General features: G+C 41.3%; 1 protein-coding gene across 7 annotated transcripts in view; it reads left to right on the top strand.

Annotated features, from left to right (window-relative positions):
* Positions 1-318: 318 nt before the first annotated feature.
* The window catches only part of ANKRD6 (ankyrin repeat domain 6), an 88,914-nt gene continuing 63,128 nt past the window's right edge, over positions 319-26,104 (top strand). For 4 of the 7 annotated variants that reach the window (XM_088052834.1, XM_088052840.1, XM_014263315.2 and 1 more), the window contains exons 1-2: positions 319-401; positions 773-906. The gene's annotated coding sequence lies outside the window, so the exon portion shown is untranslated. Of the gene's footprint in view, positions 402-548; positions 685-772; positions 907-9,862; positions 10,106-24,070; positions 24,169-26,104 lie in introns of those variants that run through there. The other 3 variants (XM_088052833.1, XM_088052836.1, XM_088052835.1) reach the window with 3 other exon arrangements.

The following is a 26,104-nucleotide window of genomic DNA, read 5'->3' as shown; positions in this document are numbered from 1 at the left end:
GACCCACTGTGGTCCTTTCCAACCTGACCCACTCTGATTCTGTGGTTTTGTAGCCCTTCTTCTCACACGCAAATTATTATGAGCTTCCCTAATTAAACGGCAAAGGAACTTCGGTCCAGGCGAGCGTCCAGCCCGCGTGGAGCCTTGCTCCGGCCAGAGCCCTGTGTTGCTGGCCGGGGCGCGGGGCTCGGTCCCGGCGGTGCCGCTGCCCGCGGGGCGGGAGGCGGTGCGGGCCGGTGGGCGCTGCCCGCCCTCCGCGGCCGCTCGGTGTCGCCCTCGCAGCGGGCACGGCGGCGGCGGCGGCGCCTCCCCCGGGGCAGCCCCGGCCCGGCGGCGGAGGCGCCGCTGGAGGGGCAGTGCCGAGCCCGGCCCGGCGGGAGCGGCGCCGCGGGGCAGCGCAGGTGAGCGCGGTGCCCACCCGCGGTCCCGCCGCGGTCCTGCCCGGCTGCGGTGGGGCGGGGGAGCGCGGAGGGGCGGCCGGGGCCGGGCGGGGCGGGGGCGCTCCTGGCGGGGCCGCACAGGTGATGGCGGAGGTGGCCGGGCTGTGGCGGGGCTGCAGCTGGGGACGAGCGCGGCGAAGCCAGTGCCCCGGAGCGGAGTAGTGAAAGTGTTCCCTTATTCCAGCCCGGGGAGGGATCCCCCACCCCCGTCGGACAGACACGGACCCTCCGAGATGTCGCGTTGGTACGGGAGCCTGTGTCAACGGAGGGGTTCAATTGCAGTTTTGGGGGTGAAAATGAGGAGTCTTAACGCTCTTGTTCCAACTTTTAAGGCCGCGTCTGATGAGAAATGGAAACCTGGCTCAAAGACATCCTTCCTGTTGTTGACATCACCTGAGAACTCCACTGGAAATATTTCCACTAGTTTGCTGCAAACATCAGCCTCCCCTGAGGTCTCAACACCTTTGTGAGTACACACTGGCTGCTGGTAGAGCTCTGGTTGTGGAAATCCATGGCTACGGCATGTAATTGTTCTGCAGTGTTCTTTTTATTGCAAGCATTAATAAAGAGCTTATCGTGCCCTGGGGTGTTGGTGTATTACAGCATAGGCTGTAGACAGGGCTCTGTTTTTTTTAAAGGCATAACCAATATATTAATATTTTTATAATTATATATGAAGTGATTGTTTGGGTTTCTGGTTGCTATTTCTGCAATGCACATGACCAGAAGGACATGTTGTCTGCCACTGAATACCTTTTGTTCACGGGGAAAACATTGAGAGGGTTGGAAAGTAGCCTGATGGTAGGTAGATTGTTGAATCTTTGCCCCATGAGTTGTTTAAATGGACTTAGAATATCTTACCAATGTTAAAGGAGTAATTGGGAAGAGCAATAAGTCTGCCTCTGTCTAAAGACAGAAAAATTTAACCACGTTCTAACACTTATGCAGCATTGGTTAGGCATGGATCAGATCCCCTTGTAGGACTGTTTGAGTTTATGGTTTATTCTAAGGAGAGTGTTATTTTCTTTCTTTCAAGGTGATGTGTCAGGCTGTTCAGCTAGTTTTATAACAACTTATTCTGGCAGGCTCAAGTTCCAAGTATTGTGTAATCTTCATTCTCTAGATAGTTGGAAAACAAAGTGTTTCTGGAGATGTGTGATTACATGTAAGATCTGCAGTTGCATTGCAGACCACAAGACATGGTGTAATGACTCTTCTTCAGAACTTCATAACAATTTCTGAGCAGAAAATACTCAAAAAATAGTTAAATACACCGCATGTAGCAAAACCTACAGTTGTGTGCCTACACAAAGTATTTAGATGCCTGGTATGTAGGTGATGTATGCCTGTTTGTCCATGAGGACCTATTAGTCTGCAATATTTGCAAGGGCAAATGGGAATTGTGTAGCAGCAGTAGTAATGTCACTGCTTTTCTCCCTGTTTTTTTTAAATTTGAAAATAAACTAATAAAATGAAAAAGGGGTTTTGTGGTAGTATTTGGTTGGAAAGTTTTCACTTTGCCTTGCTCATTAATATTTACCCAGACAGTGCTACCAACCTCATATGGGAGACTGGCTTTGAACACAAGAAATGAAATAGCCAGAAAATGATTGGTAAAAATAAAGCGAAAACCTCCTGATCATGTAGGTGCTTTCCTTCAAGATTTTTTTGCACAGAGGTCTTTTCTTTTTTGGGGAACAGAAATTGTGAGAAATTGGCTGCACTAATGGGGCTCCCATGTTGGCTGATACAATGTAGTTGCAGTACCAGGCTTAGCAGCTTGCCCTGTCACAGGTGGCAAGTTCTGGAGTTCTGATTATCAAATTTACGATGTTCTTGGTCTAGGTGAGATGAATGATACCTTAATAAATCAGGTGCTTGTAGGGTGTGGTAATGAGCAATTGAGCCTCAAGCTGCATTTCTCCATGTGTCTTTAGCTTCACCTCTGTTTGACTTTGCCAGTGAGTCATTTTGTGATGTAAAAGAAAAAGACCTTACTGTCCCTTATTCACTAAATCTGTATAAAAGGATGAACAATCCTTATTGGTTTGGATAGGTGGTGTATCAATGAACATTTGTAAAGCACTTTCAGGTTCCTAAATTGATTATACTGACAACTATATTTATTCTCATTAGTTTCAGATGTGCAATTCCTCTTTTTCCCTCAACAGTCAGGACTTTGAATGAACTTGAAACTTGAAAACTTGAACTTGAAAAGTTGTATCTTTTTTGAGAGATGTATCAGTACAAGATGTCCCTGATGCAAGTATTTTATTTAAAACCATAAATGAGGTGCCATATTTTATTGACAAGATTGATCTAGGGAGATATTTATCAAAGACATAAATTGATTGTAATTGCTTTGGGCAAATAAAAATTTGAAGTAAATATTTTTAGTTCCTCTTGTTTATTCAGGAATTAAATATGTGACTTTCTCAAAAATAATTGAGCCAAAAACAGGTGTAGAGCTGCATTTCAGAAGCAAGGGGCACTTAACAGCAAGGGGCTAATTTTCTTCCCTGCCTCCTATCCAGTCATTTTGATCCCAAAAATCTCCAGAATAGTTTCTGAAGTACAATACTAGAAGTATTCTTGCATACCATTGCTAACTTGTGAACTCTTCAGGAAAAACTTAGTTACTTTTCACTTGACCACTCCCTGTTAGCAGGTGCTGCTGTTTGTTACAGTTCACTGACAGTGAGAATAGTGAAATCCTGAAATACCCCATGTCTTGCTATGACCTGTCACTGAATTATGTGTACTTGTCTCATTCTAAACTTTTCCCACTCCTGTCTGTATTTGGTTTATCTCATGTTGCCATTCAGAAGACTGTTGGATTTGTGAAGTCAAGTGTTCCAAATGCAGGAAGAGACAGAATAAATGTGTGGAGTCCTTGCTTGTTTGTTGCATAGCTTTCAAACACATGAGTGTTGGGATATTCCCTGGGACTGGGATGTTCTTTGTGTATTGCTTCCTTTGACAGGTTGTGCATGACAGAGTGATGTTTTGTATTCAAAGTGCTGCTGGTTTGGCCGGACAGCTATTTTTCTTGTTTTTTGGAAAACACTGAGGTCGAGTTGGAGATGTGCAGGTGTTGAGAGTGAAGCAGGAAGGATACTGTTGGTGTGCAGTAGTTTGATACCAGGGTCAAAAATGCTATCCAAAAAAAACAGTGATGAAATGAGTGTCAGTTTAGGGCATTTTTGAGAGGTGTGTGATAAATGAAGCATTAAGGCTGCACAAGACTTGGAGGCTAAAAGCAATCTAGCTTATTACCACTAATAGTTAGTTTGGTATATCCTGTTGCAGTAAATCAATCCCCATTGGATGGCCTAATAGATACAGTACACCAGCTTGAATTCTTGCATTATCTGGTTGTGGAGAGGTTGTCTTGGTAGCCACAGTGATGTACTTCCAGTGATATATCAAATACATAGGTACCTCATGGTACAGTGCAGGACTGTAGATTGCTGGCTTGCTCTTGCGCTGTTTTACTTTTGCTCCTTTGTCAGTGATCCTGCCATGTGTGAGATGAAATTAAAGGTCCTTGCAATGAACAGGAAGACTCTTCCAGCCAGCATTCTTGTTTTCTTGCTTTCTCCTCTGTGGTTCTCTCCTTCCCACACCCACTCCCCACACCCACTGCTGATCCTCCAAACCCTTAGGTGCATCTCAGACAAGCCACAGCCATAGGGGGGAATCTTACTTTGATTAGGAACAGGATTTGGGCACATCTGTGGCAAGTGGTGGATGGAAGTATGTGGTGTGGATGCCAGCCAGATGGAGCATACTGGGGTTGTAGGGTAGCTAAGGTGTGATGCACTGAGCATAGGTACTCTAGTGGGATTGTTGTAATCCTGAAGAAAAAATTATATACTCCTATGCCAAAAAAGCCCAGGCTTTTTAATCTTATGTTGCAATCAGTATTTGGAGTACTCTTCAAATCATTGAATTGTACCTCCTTCAAATCCTGGATTTAAACAAGTTTCTTCTCACAGCCTATCCCTGACTTTCTCTCTCATGGTTTGCCACCTTCCCCACCTAAGCACCATCCACTTTGTGAAGTGAGCCACTGAAGTTGCAGGTTTTGTGTGCATGTCTTGGCATGCTGTTGGATAGAAGCATTTTCATTTGCATTATGGAAAATGCATTTGGAATTGATGGAAATTAGTTCCTTAAGGGTGTGCATCTTCATTGTGTCTGCATTGCAGTGGGATAATTTGCTTTTCCAGTTTAAGATGCCAATTGCTTTAAGCCAGTCAGGGATATTTTCTGTTGGTTTTAACAGCATCTGCAATGTGACATCTTTGGAAGAACTGTTGCTAGGTCTATTTATATTGTGCCAATACAATTCTGAGTTAAAGTGCCCTAAATTGTCTCAGTTGGGTCAGTCACTGAGGAAGAGTGCCAGCCTAATAAAATAAGAAAGCACCGTGAATGTATGGTAATTATATATGAGCTCAATATTTGAGTAACTTTTTAATAGTGGTCCCAGTGAATCATTTTAGGTATGTTTTACATCTATTCAGAGTTTGAAGTCTGTGCAACAGATGCAGAAATTGCAGCTGGTTCAGAGGCTTGGGCAGGATGTGATCTTTTCACTGTATCACTACTGTTGCAAATAATTGCAGTAATAACTGCCAGGCAAATCTGTTGTTTAACTCAGTTTTATAGTATTTTGTTAAGCTTACATATGAGTAATTTCTTTCATTTTCTGTCTAAGCACTTTTGGGACTTGACTGGCTGAAGTCTTTCGAGAGGATTCTGGGATGGAGGGAAGGGGGGTGTCTTTCTTCTGGCTGTGAAATTATCTGCCTGACATCTACAGTTTTTCATTGATGTTATTGTTCTGGTTTGAATCCAGATTTTAAAAGTGCAGCACTTTCTTATAAGTTCATTTTTTCCAGACTTTCCTGAATTCTTGCAAGTATGTGTTCTTTTTTCACAGCTTCTGTGTAAAATCCAGCCATGCTCTTTCCATGTGCTCTTTTTTTTTTTTCCTTTTATTTTTAGGTTTATGGTGGGTTTTAAAGTTTATTTTAAGCTTATGGTGTAAGTACTGCTATGAATGGCAGACTCAGATGTGGAGTAAGCTTGAACCTGAATCTGAATTATAGTATTTTATTAATGAGCAGTCAGCTACTAAATTGGATTCTCTTCTTTCCCTGTAAGACTACACTTAATCAGTTTGTAGAAGCCAGGGTTTAAGAAATCCTGACCTGGCATGCACTGAGTGAGGCTGTCGTCCATTTCACTTATTCCCTGGTGTCTTGATAGACGAGTGGAGGTGCCCCTGCAGGTGAGCAGCTTCATTACCAGCATGCCTGATAAAGCAGAGCTGGATTTGTGGATGAATGAGGATAGCTCAGTCAAGAGAGGGTGTTGATGTTAGCTGTCTTAGTTGCTGCTGGCCTCAAAATAAGGAAATTTAATTTATTTAAATTGTAATAATGTGAAGAGTTTTCAAAAACTTATCAAGTGACATAGATGCTTTTGACATAGTTGGAATAACAGAGTGCCTAACATTAGCAGCTTCTCTGTGTGACCACTTTTACAAATCATATTGCAGTTGAAGGCAGTGAGAGGTGGACATCTCTCACTGACTAGGACAGGACTGTCTGTCTGGGGAGATTTCTCTCAGCTCTTCTTGCATTGTGGCCAGGAGGTGAGCAAGTCCCATGGCTGTGGGTATGATGAGCCTGTTTTGAAGGTATGGGTGAATGATTTCACTATCAGCCTGGCCAATTCTCATCTCTAAGTTGGCTGCATTTCATTAATAGGGAAAGACACATATATTCTCTTTAATGCCTTTCACTCTTGTAGGGCAGCCATATCAGTGACTCTCTCAAGCTGAGAAGGGAACATGAGTGGACAGGAACCAGCCAGAGAAAATCAGAGAAGAAAGGCTATGACAAACACATCTTGAAAGTTGCTATTTGATAAGAAGAGCTATTTCTTCTCACTTGTTTTGAGCTTGAAATATGCTGGTTTAATCTGGTGTCTTCAAGTATTTCTCCAACCTGGTTTTCTTCTACTTAATTTATGTACTACCTTTGGTTGCCTTATGTTCCCCTTCCTTGAAACTTTTCTAGTTTTGCTAAACCTTTTCAAAGAGGAGAAGGCCAGACTTACAACTTCTAAGATGCAATTAAGTTTCTTAGATGACTGAGAATAAAGGTGGCTTTGGTTGTACTCTCTGCACTAATAATTTTTTAGCACCCTTCCTGCTTTTTAACTGTGCTGATGCTTTCATAAGAACAGTCCACTGTCAATCCCAATTGAACAGTCCACTGAATCATCCCAAGCCCATCATTATGCATATGAAGTTGAGGTGTTTTTTCCCACCACAAATACCAGACTGTGTTTAAATGGTATTGAAATCTACCAGCCATTTTAACAGTTGTAATCTTTCCCTGTCCCCTTGTGATTCATTAGTGGGTATAATGAACACAATATATGCTTAATGCAGATGGCTGTGGGGCTGCAGGCTTAATGCCCTTCTCTTGGAAAGACTGACCTTGTACTGTTTATTTCCTGTCTGACTGGTTCTCTGTACAGATGAGGACTTTTCCTGTTATCCCATGACTGCCTAGTTTTTATAATACTGGGACTTTTTTTGTGTTTTTTTCCTTTTTCTTTTAGGCAGCCTTCCTTCCTTTGAAGGGAATCTTTGGGGATTGAACATGAGTTATTGAGGAATAACTTCACATCGGTGCAACTGTGGTAACAGGCTGTGTGTACACTCACCACAAATGTGGAGTAGTTTAATTTAAACATCTGTCTTGTGTCCAAACAATCAACATTCAGCTCTATCTAATCTACATTGCAATCACATCCCAGCTTGCTTCATAAAATTTTAAGTTTCAGTATTCTGTTTGAGATTTAGTTTTGGTCAAAGAGAGCCCTGCATGTATTGCAGTAACTCACTTATTCTTCCTACTTGTCAGAACAGGTTGACTATTTCTATATTTAGCTCTGCTTTGCTTATTCATCCTTTCTCAATAAGAATATTACACTTTGTTTACCTGGAAGCAAGATGGGTCCCAGTGGGAAAGTGAATTGAAAGAGTGGTATGAATACTTGCCCTAAGTAGCATGCCATATCAGTAAATCAAAGCAGAATTTTTAGGTATAAGCTCTGGTCCTTGGCAGAGTCTCTTAATTGAAAAAAAAAATAGTATATTAAGAAATTGTTCCCAGATTCATAGTCTTCATACAAGAGTAATTTAGCTTGAAAAAAAACAAACCCAAATTTTTTTTCTGCCTCCTTTCTGTTCCCCTTTTCTCTGCCCACCAACACATGGTTGAGAAATTTAAAAGCAAACTTCTGGGTTCCGTATTCTTTCAGAGAATTTAGTCTTTCATGTCTATAACTGCAGACATAGAAATGAAGAGGATGTTGCTGCTTCATTTACAGAACTTTGACAGGTTTTTCTTCTTTTTGTTTGTAATCCTGAAAGTAGGATACTTGGCATGGAAGACAGGAATATATATTATTCAAAATCAAGCATACAGAACTTGGATACATGTATTTCCAGCTTTTAAGAGTAATTCTTTTCAACAGTTGTAATAATATGAATTTGCTTATATATGATATGTAGGTTTGTACATGCAACAAGTGTCTGACTATATGTACATGTGATGAGCTGGTTTTGGTGAGCAGGCACACCAAGAAAACAGGTAAGGGTGCTTTCAGAAGAACTGAGCACAGCACTTGAAAGAAAAAAACCAAACCAACATTTTAAAAGTTTATTTGTTCTCCTCACAATTTGAAATTAAGACTCTCTCCTTGACTAGGCTGAAATAAGTGTTGAACTACTCAGGAGGCTGTGGTGTAAAGCTAGTTTTGTCTGGGACCCATTCTCAGTCTTTCCCAGACATGGAATAAAGAGTGTCAGTGAAACTGAGAACTTGCGCTGTGTTTCAGTCGTGTAACTCTCATGAAACACACAGATGTTCTGCCTTAGTGGAAAAAGCACTAAATGCTAAACCAGGGAGGGTTATCAGAGGAAAGTGACACTGTGATGGAATTTCTCAGCACATTAGCAAGTAAATACGTTCTACAGTGTTTCACCCTAAGATGAAGGATTTTTCTGTCATTCTAGGGATCTGTATACTTGTCATCTTCCCCAAAATACTGAGATTTTGGGAAGCATTAACTATATAGCATTAACTATATGTCTTAGTTTGATTGTTATTAATAAAGTCACACTGTACATTTTAATATAGCAGCTAGCATCTGTTGTATGTCTGTCCTTTTTACTTGTAAAAAGCAAACTAACCTTCAGTTGATCAGTTGTCATGATTCAGATTTTGAGTATGAGTAGCTACTCTTCAGCTAACGAAAGTTTTCCATGGCTTGCATATGTTAACTTAAAATAGATATGGTGCTTCAAGGAAAACAGTCAGGCAAAAGTGTCTGTAATGCAAAAGTTAGCAGATTTCACCGAGTACCATTTGAAAATCACTTCCCTTATGCTCTGTAAGTGGGATTTCAGGCCTTGCTTAATTAAGGATGAAGAATAAAGTGACACTGAAATAATGACTATTTTAAAAATTATCATGATTTGTACTCAAATAACAGTATAGCCTACAGAGAGGTAATTATCGACAAATTGTGTGTAGCAGAATTATAATTAGTTTACAGTATTAAATCTCAGAAGGGTAGGACTGAAAACCTTTGACTAGTTTTTGCATTATTAGATAGTTTAAAGATGGATGCTTATTATCCTGTTTTTTTTAAATTGAATTTTATGTTGTATTTTCTATCCGTAGTGCTGGATCAAAACATGATTTCCCTGCTTCTGTGGCTAATCTCATTCAGTTCAGTGACTGTTTTTGTGCATAAGACCCAAAGAATGTGGCTTGGTATGAAAAATATCCTCCCGGAGGGAGTTGTAGTAGGCTCACACTTAATATAAAGGGAAAAAAGACAAAAAAAGAAATGCATGTTTATGTTTCCATGTCCTGTCGTACAATGATTTTCAGTGAAGTTTCATATTTCGTGAAATTAAATCTGTAGCCAAGATAATATGATATTGGACATTTTTTATAATTCAGCATGCAGGTCTGTGCTGTTGAAACAATAGGCTGAGTGTTTTTAGGTGCAGATAGCCTGACTGAAATAACGTGTTGCAAAAGAAGTTGCAGTACATTTTCGATAACGTTGCGCAGAGAGATAATTGTGAACTCTGCATGGTGTGTTACAGTCATGGGAGTAGTTAACAAGATAAAGAAAATCTCAGCTTTCTCTCTGTTTACAAAACTGGCCTTTCTGGAAGGACTGGAAAACAAGAATACAAATATATAATCTGCTTGCATTCTCTTTCTACCCCTCCTTTTTGCCTCCCTGTACTGAGCCAAAAATAAATGGGAAGACTAACTGTAAGAAAACAGCACTAGAGTCAGTCCTTTTCTCCCTTAGTTTTCTCACTGTTTTAGACACCACTGGGAGCTGGTGGTTGTGTGGCAACGCAGCTCCCATGATAAGGTGTGATTCGGTCCTGTAGTGCCACAGAGCAGAACTCTGCTGTTATCTCCTCCTTACTCACGCTGCAGTACCTGCAAATCCAGAGATGAAACAGCACAGGAGTGAAGTTTCATCTTGTCTGCACTGAAACACCAATGTGTATTTCTACCATATTAGGCCACTCCTCTGATTTTAAGGTAAGGAAGATGTCCTTGACATTTTCACCATTTCATTTTCCCATTTTGTCTTCCTTCTGTGCCACTCCTAAAAGCTCTGCATTGTTCCCCAATTTTGTCTCCCCCATCTTTTGTCCTAGTACTTTCATATAATTGATTAAGGAATCATCTGTTTTTCTTTGATCCTCATCCCCTACAACTCTCCTGTTGTTTTGCTAGTTGTGCTCCTAACAGTGGTTAATAAGTGTTGAGTCAACACTTAGAAACCAGAAGAGATGTGAATTGAGCAAAAATTTTTTTGACAATCCTTTAAGAAAGAATTTGTGAGAGAAAGAAAAAGGATACGCATCTCTCTTCCATACCTTCCCAGGTCATTGATTGTCGTGACACATCTGAGGCTTTTAAAAAGCTTTATGTTCAGTATTTTCCTCCTCATCCTGTCCTCTACTTTGTCTGTCTCAATTTGCAGTCTTATTTTTTCTGCTTTCACTTCAACTCTAGTATTTTCTGGGGTCTTAGGGCATGTTTTTCCATCTCTGAGTGCTTTCAACTCTCTCTGTTCCAACATCAGTAGCTTATGGGCTTTTCTGGCTGTGCTTCTAGCTTTGCTAGGCTTCCAGTCCTTATCAGGACTGTTTTTTTGATAACATTTTGATATGCGCTGTTTTTTTGATAACTGTCCACTGCATTCCTTGGTAGGAGTGATGGTTAAGGAATATCTGTTTCTATCTTACTGGACAGGAAGTGCCACCTCCTTGAGAATTTTATTGTGTTTTTCTTATATGTTGTAAAAGTGAAAATGGATTCCCTTTCAGAAGGGAATCCTCAAATAGAAGAGACACAGAGGTGTTGAGCTTCATCAGGGTAGGGAAGGAGGTGGCCATGAGGAAAATCCAGCCTGTTTCTGGGAACATGGTTCAGGAATATGGTGTCCCCTCTAGCATGATCCTGCCCTTCTCTGTTTTTCCATCATCAAATTTGTTTTTTTATTATTATTATTATTTCTCTTTAGGACCTGGGCAGCTTTTGTGGGCAGATCATTTAAAATGTTCTCCATATTTTAACAGTTTTGTACGAGCTGGCCTCTTGTAAAGTATGAAGGAGACTCAGATATGCTGAGGTTTCAGAATATTCATTAACTATAAAGCAGATACACTGAACTGTATGATCCTTCTCAGTACTCAAAATAGACCAAAACATCTGTTTTGACTGAAGACAAAGAAAAAACCTAAGGAGACTGAAATGAATGCAACAAATAACATCATCCTCCATGGTTCCTATCAGTGGCTGACCAAGGAGGTTCTTGTAGTAAGGGATCCTGACTTTACCAAGGTGCTGTAGGTAAGCCAATGTAGTAAAGCATTTCCAGATTTTCCTTTCTTTCAGGCTGTGGGAAACATCCACAAGCATTAAGAGGCTGAGTGTCTTTAAAGCCAGTTTCAGCTCCCAGAGAGATAGCTTCCACTGCAGGATTGCTCCTTTGGGTTCCTGCAGTGCCCGTAAGCGCACAGGGAAAGGAGGGGGATTAGGGAGCATTTGTGTCCACTTTGCACTCTCAGCTCTCTGTACTTGACATGAGCACAAATATTTCTGGGTTATGAACCTGTGACTTCTTGTGCACAGCCATGAGGGCAGAGTCTTCACGGGGACCTGAGGTTCTGTCCTACAAGAGGAGAAGCTTTCAAGAAATACAGTCTCTGAAGCATAGTTTCTTGAAACACCTAAAATCATATTAGTGGTGATCCTTTTAATCTGCACAAAGAGCCTGCTGGTGTGGGAGATTTTTATTTTACCTGGTTGGGTATTGTGTTTCAATGCAGCAGATGGCATGTGTATGACAAGTGCCCTTTGGTAAGAAAGTAAACAGCAAAAAATACACCCCAATCCCCTGGCATTTTCTTAGGCCTTTTGTAACATCAAAGCACCCTTGTGCAATACTCATTTGAGTCACCTGATGCAAGAGCCAAGGTTTTGTGATAGCTATTTTCTTCTGTTGTTCCGATGTTGGTACAGCTGGCAAGATTCTTGAGATACAGGGAAGAGCAATGTGATATTCAAGGTGATATGTTTTAATTGAGTTGTAGCCTGAGCTGAGACAGATTAAATTCAGTTACTTGTCCTGGAACTATTTTGTGTCAATGTGTAGCTTTTCAAAATTAACTTAGATCCTAGTTTGCAATATAAGTAGAATAGGACAGAAACACGATTTTGTTTATTTTGGGCTTGCTGGGGAGGCATTCCTGATGAATCAAATGCTCAGCTGAGACTATTGATCTGCATGGCTTGCAAAGGGCAAATGAAGAAGGACATTTGGGAACTGGGCTGTTCACTTGGGTTGGAACAAAAGAGCCCCAAGGTAGGGAATCACTTATGTTATCTGACTGAGATTGCCACCAGTGACCACCTGCATCGAGTGGGGAAGAGTCTTCTGCAGAATTTCCAAAGAATGAATGAAGATATGCTTTATGGTATTGCATATCCCTTTGGCCATCTCAGGTCAGCTGTCCCTGCCATGCTTCTTCCCAACTTCTTGTGCCCCTCCTTATGGGCAGAGCAGGAGACAATGGAAAAGCCTTGGACTCAGGGTAAGCACTGCTGACGCACAAGTGAAACTTCAGAGTGTTATCAACATGATTCTCATACCAAATCCAAAATACAGCCCTGCACCAGCTACTGAGAAAATTGGCTCTGTCCCAGCCAAGACCAAGACAAGGAGAAGGTGTAACAAGAGTGGGCAGGGTGTGAAATGGACTGTTGCAGCTGAAGACTTTTTGCAGATACTTCTTCAAACCAGTGTTATTCACCCAGTGCTGGAACTGTCTTCAGACTGTGTTTGCATAAACTAAACTTACTCCTGCATTCTCATGTTGTAGCATCTGAGTCAGCAAATGTATCCTACTACTATATTCAGCCCAGTATGTTTTGATGAAACAAAGGTCTTGTACCAAAACTACTGCTGTCATTATTGTGCAGTCTGTCCCAGCACGTGGCTTTTCTCAAGTGTAATTCTTCCTCTTCCCCCAGAATCTACGATTGTAAAAGTCTTACTGCCTGACACCACATGTCTTCAAAGACCAAAGGACATTTTTAATGAGAATTGCTGTAAAATTCCTGGCTTGATTTATGAAGTAAAGAAAAAATAATCACAGAAACATTATCCTCTTACGTGTTAAAATTTTTGCCTTCAACTTTATGGTGATAACAGCTTAATTTTTTGCAAATGGAATAACCAAATGTTTACCATTTATATTTCCACTTAGAAATATAGACTGCTTAAATGCAAGACAGTTTGAGAGAAAGGGAAGTGGAATTGTAAAGGACTAGAGGTCTTTGTTCTAAATTGTGGAATAAATAAACATTCTGAGCCTCAGCACCGGACATTTGCTGAAAACTTTTCTTGTAACTTATCTTTGAGAAATAAAGCTGAAAAGTTTTTTAGCAGTTTGCTGAGCTGTTCTAAGGAGGTTTATGTAACTTGTATAAAGTGAGACAAACATGGCAACAGGTCTTCACTTTTGGTTTCCTCAAGCCAGTTTTAATGTATGCATTTCTTTCTTTCTTTTGAACAAGACTACAATACAGCCACAACTAAAGCAAGTACAATCATTCTGCACTGTTTATATTTATGCATTTATAATCGTAATCCATAGGCATGTTGACAGCTATGGACATCCACCTAGCCCGTGCTGAGGTCACCAGTTACAACAGGTGCCCAATGTCTTATCAGCATCTTCACTGCCTTTCAGAAAGTGCCAAACCTGTTTTCATTTTTGCTGCACTCAGCCACTAGACATGATTTCTCACTGTTCAGTAACACCTCCCTCTCCTTTCCCCCCTCAAAAAAAAAAAACAAAAAAAAAGCTTGACTCCCGGCATTCCTCTCATGTCTCACAAATATGTGTGAAAGTCTGTGGCAGGGAGCTGACTGTTCATCACCATTAGCCACTCCTCTTCTGCTTCCTTCTATGCCTGTGTCTTCCAGCACTTATTCCTGTAGTTCAGGTGCTGGAGGAGTCATGTACTGTGGTTTTAAACACCCTTGAGTGCAAGTCCTGTGGATCATTAGCATAGGCAAGTGGTATGAGAGAATGCAGAGGCAAGGGGTACTGCTGGATATTTGGTTTCCCATGGCTTTTATTTATAAAGGAAATTAAACATGCAAAACCATAAGAGGAGAATGCTGTGGTGCAAACCTTAAAGACGTCATGGAGTATTGTGGGAGACATGCCCTGTGTGGTGCACAGGACAAGCAGTGACTGGGCAAGGCTCTGGAGAGGTAAGGGTGCACTTTTGTGTGGAAGCCATGACCTGGAACTCAAGAGCAGGCACGCACCATCAGGAGAAACGCTTGACTAATTCTGGCAGTTCTCTCTCTCTATGATTCACCTTGCAGCTTTAGTGTTACATTAACTCCTCCTTAGTGCTACATTAATCCAGAGCAAACAAATTCCTTAGGTTTCCTGTTGCACTCCCAAACACACACATTCATCAAAACTAGGGTAACTTTCTGCTTGTACTTTGTTTTTACTGTATTCTTTTGCATGCATTTACACTGCACACAGTCTGAAAAAAACGTGTTTCAGGATTTTCGTTTCCTTGTTTTAATACCTATCTCTGTAAGTACTACATGGAGGACTTGGATCTCCAGGAAAGTTTGCTTATGCTGCACTAGCGATGATCATTTCACATGAGTTTAAATCACAATATTCTTCTTTCTTCTTTCTCCCTTCTCCCTTCTTTCTTCTTCTTCTTCTTCTTCCTATTCTTTTGTCTCTTGTATGGTCCAGAGCAGAACTGTCTGAAAATGTGGAGAAAGTATTCTTTGAGAAGAGACAGCACTCTGTTGGAAAAGATGCCCAGATGCCAGGTTGAGTACTCAAATAAGACATTTCTTTCCCCTATTGGTTCTGCTGACTTTGTTTCAATCTCTTAATTGGTTTTTATAAGCTTTGAATCAGAGCAAGCAAGAGCAATAGTCTTCTGATGAAAATGGTAGTAAAAACTGCAGTTCTAAAGTGAATTTCTGTGTATCCTCATCCTAGCAGGTCTGTCAGTAAACCTACATGGAGTCTAGCAAGGAGGCAACTTTTAAGTAGAACTTTTCCTAACCAGATGAAAATACAAATCTGTTGGTCTCAATCTCCAAATCTAGTTTATGTAAGATCTTAGATCTTATATAAAGATCTTATATCTTAGATCTTAGCCTTGCAAGAGAACAGCTACAAGTCTGTTGATGAAAAATTGCAAGTATTTTTCTCGTGTATAGTTTGTCAATATTACTGGAGGTACCAAAACAGAAAAAGTAAAAATATAACTGCTCACCAAGGGGATAGTCCTGCTCTGCTTTATTCTTATGACAGAAGCTGTGCTGTGTAGGACAGGAATAGGATCGATTTCAGATTCTTCATTTCTTTACCCTCCTCTGCTTCCTGCTGAACTACCTTTTTTTCCCCCAGTAGCCTGAAACACATTCCAGAAATGTCTGTGTGAGGTAGAAGAGTGCCAAGGCTGCTGATGAATAAGAGACTTTGTGATGAATCTTGTAAAATTGGACCTTTTCATTCAGAGAATAGTTCTCAATTACTGAATCTTTTGTTTCCTTCTTTTGAATTGCCAGGGAGAGGAGGAGATGTTAAGTGTTGTCCTGCAACACTTCTCTCTAGCTACCTGAATTACCAGAGGGGTGAATTGCTTTGACAGGGAAGGGAGGGGGGCGGGTGGGGAAAAATACAGAGGAAGTTGACTCAGTTTGTTAAATATGAAGATGCAGCAATCATATTACTTCACTTCTGAAACTACACCAGTTTTGGGATATTTAAGTTAACATTGGAAGTTTGATTTTGAACCTGCTGATCCAAGCTGAGAGATGATAATGACAACTTTCAACTTTTAAATCACCACTTGTTAAACAAGTCTTACTGACACCCAGTTCCTTGGAATAAATCTGTAAGTTGTTTTTTTTTTTTCTATTCTAAATTATTCTGCAACAATATTATTATTCTAAGATTTGGTTTATTTGTTGATACTTCAGGTTAGAGCTTCCTACAAGGAGAATTTGGATTGCATGTATATTTTATCCAGGCTATGTCAGAATCCCAAACATACATTTTTTTTCCTGCAGAGAGTTTTCCTGTAGTAACATCTGGAGAGCTATAGCAGTGTCTATCTTAACAAATGTTAAGTGTGTGGCATGCAGTGTGTGGTCAGGGCTGCAGCAGCTGTGTCCCAGGGGTGCATCTTGGTGAGGTTAACTATCATGCCTCAAATGGTAGGATCTGATTACTAATTGGCAATAGTAATATGTAAACATAGATGTGTGAGCTGTCACTTCAAGAAGGGGCACTTGATGCAATGGAGGAACTGCCTTCTGGTTTGACAGTTCTTGCTTGTGAAAGCTTGAATTTAGCAGAATTGAGTCTCACAGACTTGTCTCCAAACCCTTAGTTCTTTATTAGGTCTGACAGGGTATCATACAAAAGTCTTTGAAATTAATCCATTATTTGAAATTCCTGTGATGCTTTTTAACTTAAACACCTTAGAGAAAGAGAGAGAGAGAGAGAAGTGTCTCATATACAAGTATACTCTCAAAATACAGTTCTGTATTTTCCCTGTCAATTATTGTAGGAGCTCCTGTTGTCTCTTTGCAATGTTTCCTTCTTTCCCAAGTTGAGGTGGGCAGCTCTGCTGCAGCAAACACTGTAGCATCCTTTCAACGTTGCTGCCAGAGCCATCAGCTTCCAGCTTTAAGGGAGCTGCCCTGTCTCCACAGATTCTTCCAGGTTTTTGTGTTGGCTGCTGGTGCATTGGCTTGGCAGCCATTCTTGTCTGGGAAAGCTTTTTAGAGACTCCAATGCTTATTTTGTATAAAAATCTTCTGGACAAAATGTCTAACTCAGGAGGCATGCAGCTGCTTTCCACACTGCACCAAGTTCTGTGTTTCACTTCTTTATTATGTACAAGGGGTTTAGCTGGGAAGACTCTGCTCCCTCTCTGTGCTGCTTGTTCTGAACAGTTGCAGCAGCCAGCATCCCTTCAGCTCTCAGGGGGAGACCTCAGAATGCAGTGGCAAAGCTCCAGATCTTTTCAGTGCTAGGGGAATGCCCTGGCAGGGTGCTTGTTGAGGAGCACTGCAAGATATCTGACTAGATGAATCTACTTCCCTCCATGACCAGGCAAGAAAGGAGAGAAACCAGAAGTGGGTACAAGTTTCAGGAGCAGGGCAGCCCCTTCTCCCTCTTTCTGTGAGGGAAGCACCCTGATAGCCCATGCCATCAGCTGTGCCCAATGCAGAGCTGCACTGATGGCTCTTCCCTTCTCCTTGCAGTCTGAAGATGTCAGATGGGCTCTGTGCTCTCCCTGAAGGTTTTGTTGTGGCAGGGCACCCCAAGAACACAGTCCTTCTGAAGAGCTTCCCACATTTGCAGGGGTAGAGCAGGCCTGTGAGACCCACAGACCACACCACACCACACACCACACCACAGATGGGCATATAGCATATGGTGAACTTTCTCCTGATTTCTAATGTTAAACCTTGCTCACTGATGTAGGGGGAAAAGACAAGGATGTTCCTCTCTTAAAAATGCCTTCTGTGACCAGTTTTGTCCTGCACCCTGCAAAAGCTGGTATTATGGGCATAAAGCATTTTCAAGGGACCAAGTCCTGTCATAGACCAGCATGGCTGCTTGTGCTCACATGAGAAAATTCACTGTGGAGTCTGTTCTTCTAGCTGGGGAGGCAGCACTGGCCTCTTGGGAAGCAGACAGATAGACCCCTGCAGAAAATAGAGCTGAAGACACATGGTTCCCTGCAAGTGTGCTGAGAAACCCTTTTCTTTTGTGCCAGCAGGTGACAGACTCCCCTCCCAGCAAAGGGACTTCACCAGTCTTAACTCTTTAACGTAATTGTAAAAGTGAGGCTCTATTCTTAAGGCAAGATGGAGGAGCTGGTATCCTCAGTTTTCTTCAGACATTTCCTAGATTTTTTTATGGGCTCACAAAAGCTACTGATTCAAGTCAGAAAATACTGAATAGTGTGAAAATTGAAATGCACACTTGCCCAAATAACTTGTGGCTTACAATAATTACACTTCCTGCAGAATGGCATTGAGAGGAGGAATTTTTTGCTCATTTTTAAGGTTTGGGTGATTAGTTTAGATTTTTTTTTTTAATAAAAACTAGGTTGTTGCCTTAGTGTTGTTGCTACAGATCTCCAAGATGTAGAGTCCAGGACTGAACATGTTTTGCAGGATGTTTGCTCTCTCATCGCTGCCCTCCTCTCTCTAACCCCAGCTTGCCACTTCCTCATTCATTTAATGAAGACAGAGGGTTCTTTATTGTATGATAGTCAAAATGTAATATGATAGTGTAGCAGGAGAGCTGTGGAATGGTACCAGGTGTTTGGTGTTTTCTGTTTCAGGGAGATCTGTAGCTGCAAGAATGGCTTCTGTCTTGCTCGGTCCCTGTGCAGGAAGGGAAGGCAGGCTGGGAATACTTGGTGGTGTGGCACCATCTGTGCAGCCATGAACCTTTTCAGGGGCTGCAAGTCAATGTGGATGGTATTGTGAGTTTAGGTCCCTTTTAACCTCCTGAGGAAGAACAATGCCAGCTGCTCACACAGAGGTAAATGTGGAGCTGGGTCTCACCACATAGGAAAACCTCTGAGCTGGCAAGCCATATAGATGTGAAAACCCATACAGAATCTCCAAAAGATCCAATTTTAGATCACATTTTTTCATGAGGGAAGTTTGGGCAAATCTGTTTTTGTATAAAAAAAAACAATTTTTTTTTGTTTTTTTCTGTATTTATAATGTATTTTTAATTTTTATTCTGTATAAAGGCATTGGGATTGTTTTGTCTCTGGCCTCTCATGGAAGAAGCAGCTGAGATTTCCTTATAGAACATGCTTTTAGTTAGTTGGTTCTGATCATCTTTCTGTTTTACCTTCTGTTATGCTCCAAGTGAGCCAGCACATATTTTACAGTATTTTCTTTCTTGATGGGCATATCAATAAAGCAGGACTGATAAATTGTTGTTTCAGAACTGCTTCTTGAAATACACATCCATCATTTTGTGGATAAATTCAATAACCAGAGCATGCTTTCTTCATTTTTGAACATGTGTCTCAGGAATCCTGTTATCCTATGTGTTATCCCACGAGCACATTGTTCTTTGGAAGTAGTACTGACTGTGCTTATTAATGCACAGTGGAAATCTCTTACAAAGAGAACTTGCATAGGCTATATGGAAAAGTAGCTTAGTTCTCCCGTCTTTAAAGATTAGTTTCATTTTGGAGCTTCTCTCCCAATGACAAGTTTAGAATAAGACACTGCCAATAGTTGTCCTGGACAATTAAGCCATTAAGGCAGTCTCAAAATGAGTTAATAGCAGTAGCAGCCTCCTGTTTTCTCAGAGAAGGATGTGCAACTTTTTCTCCTACCTAATTGTATCTCAGAATTTTAAAAAGGCTTCTTGTAAATATTCCCTTGCTGAAGGAGTGTTCAATCCACCCCTGGATGCAATTATATTCCCATATGAAACCATCTTTTTAGATCTTAGTATCTTGTATTTTTTTCTGGCAGGCAGAATACATGCAACATAAGCCCTGAAACTGAATTCTTACTACAGTCATGGTACAAATTAATTTATTTTAGAAGTGGCAAAGTCTTTCCATATTCTCCCAGTATATATGCTAATTAATATTTTCTAATCTCATTCATACCACATAATAGTTGGGTTTGGAAGGGATGCCTGGAGATCTGTGGAAGCTGCACACTTTGTATGCTGAAATAGTGCTTTAAAAACCTGAAGGAAACCACATCAGGTCCTCATACACTCTGCTTTCCTGATTAGAGATGAAACCACTTTTGGCTCAGTAGCTTTGAATAGTACTGCTGATCTCCCAACAGTAGCATACTGCTATCGATTTCATCTCAAGTAATCATTTCACAGCTGCTCTTACATCATTGCCATGTTTTTGTCCTTCACCCTTGACTGAGCTTTTGAGCAATGAGCATCTGGTGAAGGTGATGACAATGATGAAAATGTAACCATTCAGAAAAAAAGCAGCCAAGGACGTTTGCACCAAGTGGTTTGTGTTGGGTATTCAGCTTCATAGGTGAAGCAGTGAAATCTTGTCAGGAGGTCATTCATTTTGAGAGTGATTGGACAGGGCATTGCAAGTTTTCATCTTGTGTTATGAAGAGTGGTCATGCTGGTCAAAATTTCAAGCTAGTAAAAAGTCATCTCTTGATTTTTATTTTAAAAAGAGATCAGCATCTCTTGCTGCCACAAAACTAGCCTCCAAAAAGAGAACCTTTCCTCCACTTTTTCTCTCACTCCTAGATTTGTGTTGGTGGTTGACTATCCTGATGATCTTGCATTTGTCTCTCTTTTCTTCATGGCAAACTTACATCCTGTGTATATCTGAAACTGTGTTAGGTGTTGGGTCTCTGCAGGCATTCCCTCTTCTTGCCTTAGTTTCTTTGCTCTCTGTCTAATCACTGGTGGTCAGATGTTTAAGGAATGAGTGAATGAGTTCTTGATGGATATTAGAGACAACCCCATGGACGTCTGGCACAGGGTACAGTATCAGACACCAGACCAATAGCTAATTTCTATGTAACAGCACAGTAACAAATGCAGATTGGCAGTACCATTTCTCAGGCTCAAATGACAGCAAATCCCATAACTCACCAATGCTATGTTTAATGTCCAGGTGCACAAAGACTTACATGACCATAGTGACCAGGCAGGCCAGCAGGAATCTGGGAATGGATCTTCTCCAGGTGAGGAGTGCCTTAGGTTTGCACAGCCAGATTTTGCTAACAGATGGGCCACAGGGATTTCTGCTCTGAGAAGCTGCCAGAAGCCTTCTCTGTGTTCTAAATGGGCAGTGCCAGCAGGCTCCAGGACAGGCCCCTGGCTGGGCAAGGCTGAGCCCATCACCGATAGCGCTAGAGCCTCTGGGATATCAGAGTGAAGATGGGGAAAAAGTTACTGCACAGAGGCAAAATTGCAGCTGGAGAAGAGAGGAGTGAGAATATGTGAGAGAGACAGTTCTGCAGATACCAAGATCAGTGAGGAAAGACGGCAAGGATGTGCTCCATGAGTGAAGCTGAGATTCCCTTGCAGCCCATAGTGAAGCAGCTGTGCCCCTGCAGCCCATAAGGTCCATGGGAGAGCAGACACCTGCAGCCCATGGTGGACTCCACGCCCTAGCTGGTGGATGCCCAGAAAAAGCCGTGATCCCATGGGAAGACTAAGCTGGAAAAGGCTCCTGGAGACCCATGAGACCCCTTGGAGAGAGGAGCCAACACTGGAGCAGGTTTGCTGGCAGGACTTGTGACCCCACAGGGGACCCACAGTGGAACAGCCTGTTCCTGAAGGACTGCACCCCGTGGGAGGGACTGACACTGGAGCAGTTTTTGAAGGTCTGCAGTGGGATGGACTCACACTGGAGAAGTTTTGGAGGACTGTCTCCTGTGGGAGGGACCCCAGGCTGGAGCAGGGGAAGGGTGTAAGGAGCCCTTCCCCAGATCTTGGCTCCCCAGAGGAGGAAGGCAGAGAACCAGGAATGAAGTTAAGCCCAGGAAGGAAGGAGAGGTGAGGATGCTTTTAAGATTTGGTTTTACTCATTATCCAACTCTGATTTGATTGGTAATGAATTCAAGTCAAGTCTGTTTTGCCTGTGGTGGTAATTGGTGAGCAAACTCTCCCTGCCCTTAGGTTGACTCATGAGCCTTTTGTTATATTTTCTCTCCCCTGTCCAGTTGAGGATGAGGATGATAGAGCAGCTTTGTGGCACCTGGCATCCAGTTAAGATTAAACCACCACAAGGAACAACTTGGACCAGTTAGAGGGCTCAAGAAATGCCGAGTTCTTCAATCAGATGATTTTTTTCACTGTTAAGCTGTGCAGAAGCAGTACCTGGACTTTTTAATCAGTGACCATGTCCCACCTCCACTCCCCCTCTTTGCCAGTTCTGTCCTTGGTATGCTCAGGTGAGGAAATACCGCATAAAGCAGTACTAGTCCCATGCTTACACATCTGTCAGCATCAGCTGGGAGCTGATTATTCTGTTTTTGGAAGGTATTGGTGGTGATGTTGGAGGCAGATGTTTCCCTGATGTCAGAGTTAAGCTCTGCTCCCATGGCAGTTGGTGGTTATAATGGATGATCTTTGTCTTCACCGTTCATAGAAATTTATAATATGTGAGTGGACTCAGTTTTCCCTTTCCATTCATATATTGGAAGGAAGGCAAGCTTTCATTTCCTAATATTTTTAAGGAAAAAAATAAGTGGGATAGTGAAGGGGACCATTTAGTCAGTAATGGAAGTTGGGGACATGAGTAGGGCAACCACAGGGTGCCAGCCACCCCCTGACACCCAAAAAAACCAGACAGTTTTTTCTAAGAAGTGCTTTTGATTGTACTCATATGTTTTATTTCCTGAGTTTTTAATGTTAGTATTTTAAAGCTTATGGCATAAATATAAAACTTGTTACAACTTTTTTTGAATTAGAAGGGGATTAAATTTAGTATTCTCCTTCTCCTCACTTGACCCTTATAGGAAATGTTTGGTGCATTTGTGGCTTTTCCAGAATGGACAAGTTGTTGTTACTTCATTACTAATTTTCCAGCCTATCCTGTGTATTTATTTACCTACTGTGTGCTGACATCATTTGGATCCGGCTGCTGCTGAAATAAAAGGCCCTTTTCCCACCTGTATTCACCTGCCTGAAAAGCTACTGTAAGCAGAGAAGAAAGAGAGAAATACTTTGAATCCATCTGTTAGGATGGACTAACTGCCAAGATAGGAGGGCTGTTCGGTCCTGTGGTGATCTTTGCTGGGGGCATGTGAGAACTGAAATGCAAATAGCTGCATTTCTCTTTTTAGTTGGTGGATCAGAAAGCCTCTTGTAGAGCTTTTGGTCCAGTATCCTACATAGTCATTTTGCTGAGCAGCGGAAGGCACGGAGGAAGGAGGGTCGCTGCATGCTGTGAAACCTCTCCTGCAGCCCTGCATTAATAGGCTCCTTTTTTCTGGCCTGTGTAATACCTGTCAGCTGCCCCTCATGCCATGTTTGCACAAGGGTCATTCCTGCAGTGTATTTGGCCCCAGTTTGTGCTGTGGCTGAATTAGATCAAGCCAAGCCTATATGTAACACTTTCTTCTCTTGGTTAGATTGACTCTGGGAGTAAACCTGTTCCCTGGGGCTATATCTGGTTTTATATATGTGCTGGGTCAAGGTATTAACTGTTAGTCAAAGTTGCTGGCTTGTTCACGGTTCATTAAAAATAAAGCAGACAAGCTAACACTGAATCGACTGCTCCAAAGCTATGTTAATGTTTTCCTTCCTGACACAGGTGGGGACCTGACCTCTTTCCTCTTACCGGTGGTTTTGTATGCAAGAAGCTTAACTTGTCTTTAAAATCTCTTGTCAGTGAAAACAGCTGTGTTATGAAATACGAAAGCTCATCTCATCTGGTAAAGGAAAATACTCTTTTGCCCTATAACACTGAACATAACAGAACAATGTGGAAGTGCATTCCTTCTGCCTAACAGAAATGAGCAAGTCAACTCTGAAACGCTAATTGATGTCATTTCCTGACCTACTGGTGCCTTTCTCACCTTCTGAGCATGTCCCCTAGGCAGTCTGGGAGCTGCCCAGCGCATGAAAGAACACCTGAGAACTTTGTGTTCCCAGGCAGTGCAGCTGCTTTTGTGGATGCAGTGAGAGCTGTACTCCAATTTTAAAACTCCCTTTACCCTGTGGGGGTAACAGCAGCTTTTGGTGCTGATCCTGAGCACCTACAGCCGTGAGTTACTTCCAGCCTTGTCTCTTCACTTCTATTCATTAGTGGTGGTACCATTACATAACTCAGATGGTGGGTTGTGAGGATTCCTTATGGAGGTTGCATCTGCTCTGTAACTCCTCTAGCCAGAGCAGCACAACTTCTTGTGACCATTATGCTCTGTTTTTGTCACAGTGGTCCTTGCTGTGCCAGAAAGCATCCAAATGAGAACTTCCACCCTTCTGTGGCTTCCTCAGGGTAGATGAATTACACCCTTGAGATTACTAATAAATGTGAGTTTGAATATTGCTTTTAAACTTTTATATTCCTTCCTCAGTGTTTTGATTAAGGCAAATTAAAAATCACATAGCAGCCTGTATTCAAAGGTCACGCAAGTTAGCAATTTGAATTCATTGAGTATGATGGGGGCATAAAGATAAAATGAGAGGTTTCAGGGGGTGTTACAGTACTAATTCTTTAGGGATGAGCAAAATAGCAGACTGAGATTTGCTAGATTCAGAGGGATCCCACAATAATCAAACCATCCACAGGTCTGTAATCCTGTACAGTGAGATCCTAGATAAACATCCAGACTTGCAGACTGTTAGATATTCCATATTACATTGTCATTTCTTTGTCAGTGCAAAAAATACTCCACTGCGCAAATGGGGACAAAATGTCATCTACATACTTTTATGTGTATGACCATATCTGCTCTAAGTATCCTGTGCTTATTTTGATTCTGGCTGGAAATTTGTCTTTGGTTTCACCCTCTGCAAGGTGGGATACTGGCACCACCAAGTGCCTTTTTAAACAGCTAAACTAAATGTTACCTTTCTTGAAAAAAAAAATAAAAATGAGGCAGTCATCTTCTTAATAATAATGATAATGTATTTTTATAAAGTATCTTACATAATTTCCTAAAATCAAAGCACTGGGGCCTAAATAGCTGAGCTTCATTAAGCAGATGAAAGAAGAGAAGCATCTGGCAGAAGAATGGAGGGCAGTGTAAAAATAGAGGCATATGGTTGTTTGAGTAGCATTAGTAATTTCTGAAATTACATTGCCTATGAACCTCTGCTCCATTCAAAGTAGAAGACTGAGCCAACAAAGCCAATTTTCAGGACACTCACACAGTGTTCCTTTCCTCCTGAAAATAAGTGGCTGAAGCTTGGGGAAATCAGAGGTACCTTTTGGGCAGCAAAAATTTTTGCTGCATGGACAATTTTATGATGTACCCCAAATAAGTCTTCAGAAAACAAGTAATTTTTTTTTCAAAAAATATGCTGTTTTCCTAGAACATATGCCCTGATTCATTGTGATTGGTCAGTATAAGGATCCTGGAGAATATTCCTTAAATAAACACAACCCTTATTTGTACATATTTGTTTGTATAGACCATAGGAAGAGGCTGGCTTGCTTTGTGCTGGGCTGTGGAGTTTTTGCCATAACGTGACTTACCAGAAACCTGTATTTCAGAAATGATTTTTCAAACTTTTAATCTTGAGTTAAAGAGTCAGTTTCAAGCTTCTGTTGTAAAATTGTTTCAGGGTTGTTTTTTTTCTGTTTGTTTGGGGGTTTTGTTTGTTTGTTTTTGCATTCCTCTTTGTTTTCCCTTTTCCTCCCTTACATCATTTCCCCTACTCTCTACCATCATCTTTTATGTTCCTTCTAAGAAACTTAGCTGGGTGTAAGTGGTACTGCATTACTTCATGCACAATAATACTTCATGCTCAGTGATAGTATGGTGGGATATGGATATACTGCTTTTTAAGAAAGACTGCAGAAAGTATAACTGCTGTTATTTAGGATCTTTAGGATTATTTCCAATTTATGTAATTGTGGACACCATTATATTTAGAGATCGAATGTCTCCAAAAGTAGAGAAAGTCTTTTTGGCAGTTTGTTGAAAATCCCCTGGTGTCTCTGACTGTACTGTACAAGTGATGTGGTGTAGTCAGTAGGGGACTATGTTAAATGGGAAATGCACATTTTGCTTTAATAGTCAAAGTGCAAGAGCATCTTATTCCACTGTAAAAAGGATGGCAATTGGCAGCTTTCTAAAGGAGGTTTTCATATTTTTGAGATTTTAATAGTGATAAATAGAATGATGCTGTATGCTGAATGCTTCTAGTTGTGAAATAAAAGGCACACTAAAAGTAGTTTTCCCACATAAAGTTGATTAAAATTTATCTATGAAATGAAAAAGCTGTTTAGCTCTGTAGGAAG

Source organism: Pseudopodoces humilis, chromosome 3 (genome assembly GCF_049639895.1).
Source record: "Pseudopodoces humilis isolate 2021_Gansu_Grassland_sample_001 chromosome 3, ASM4963989v1, whole genome shotgun sequence".
Lineage (NCBI taxonomy): Eukaryota > Metazoa > Chordata > Aves > Passeriformes > Paridae > Pseudopodoces > Pseudopodoces humilis.
The sequence above is the reverse complement of the archived record's forward strand: the minus strand, read 5'-3'. Positions and strand labels throughout refer to the sequence as shown.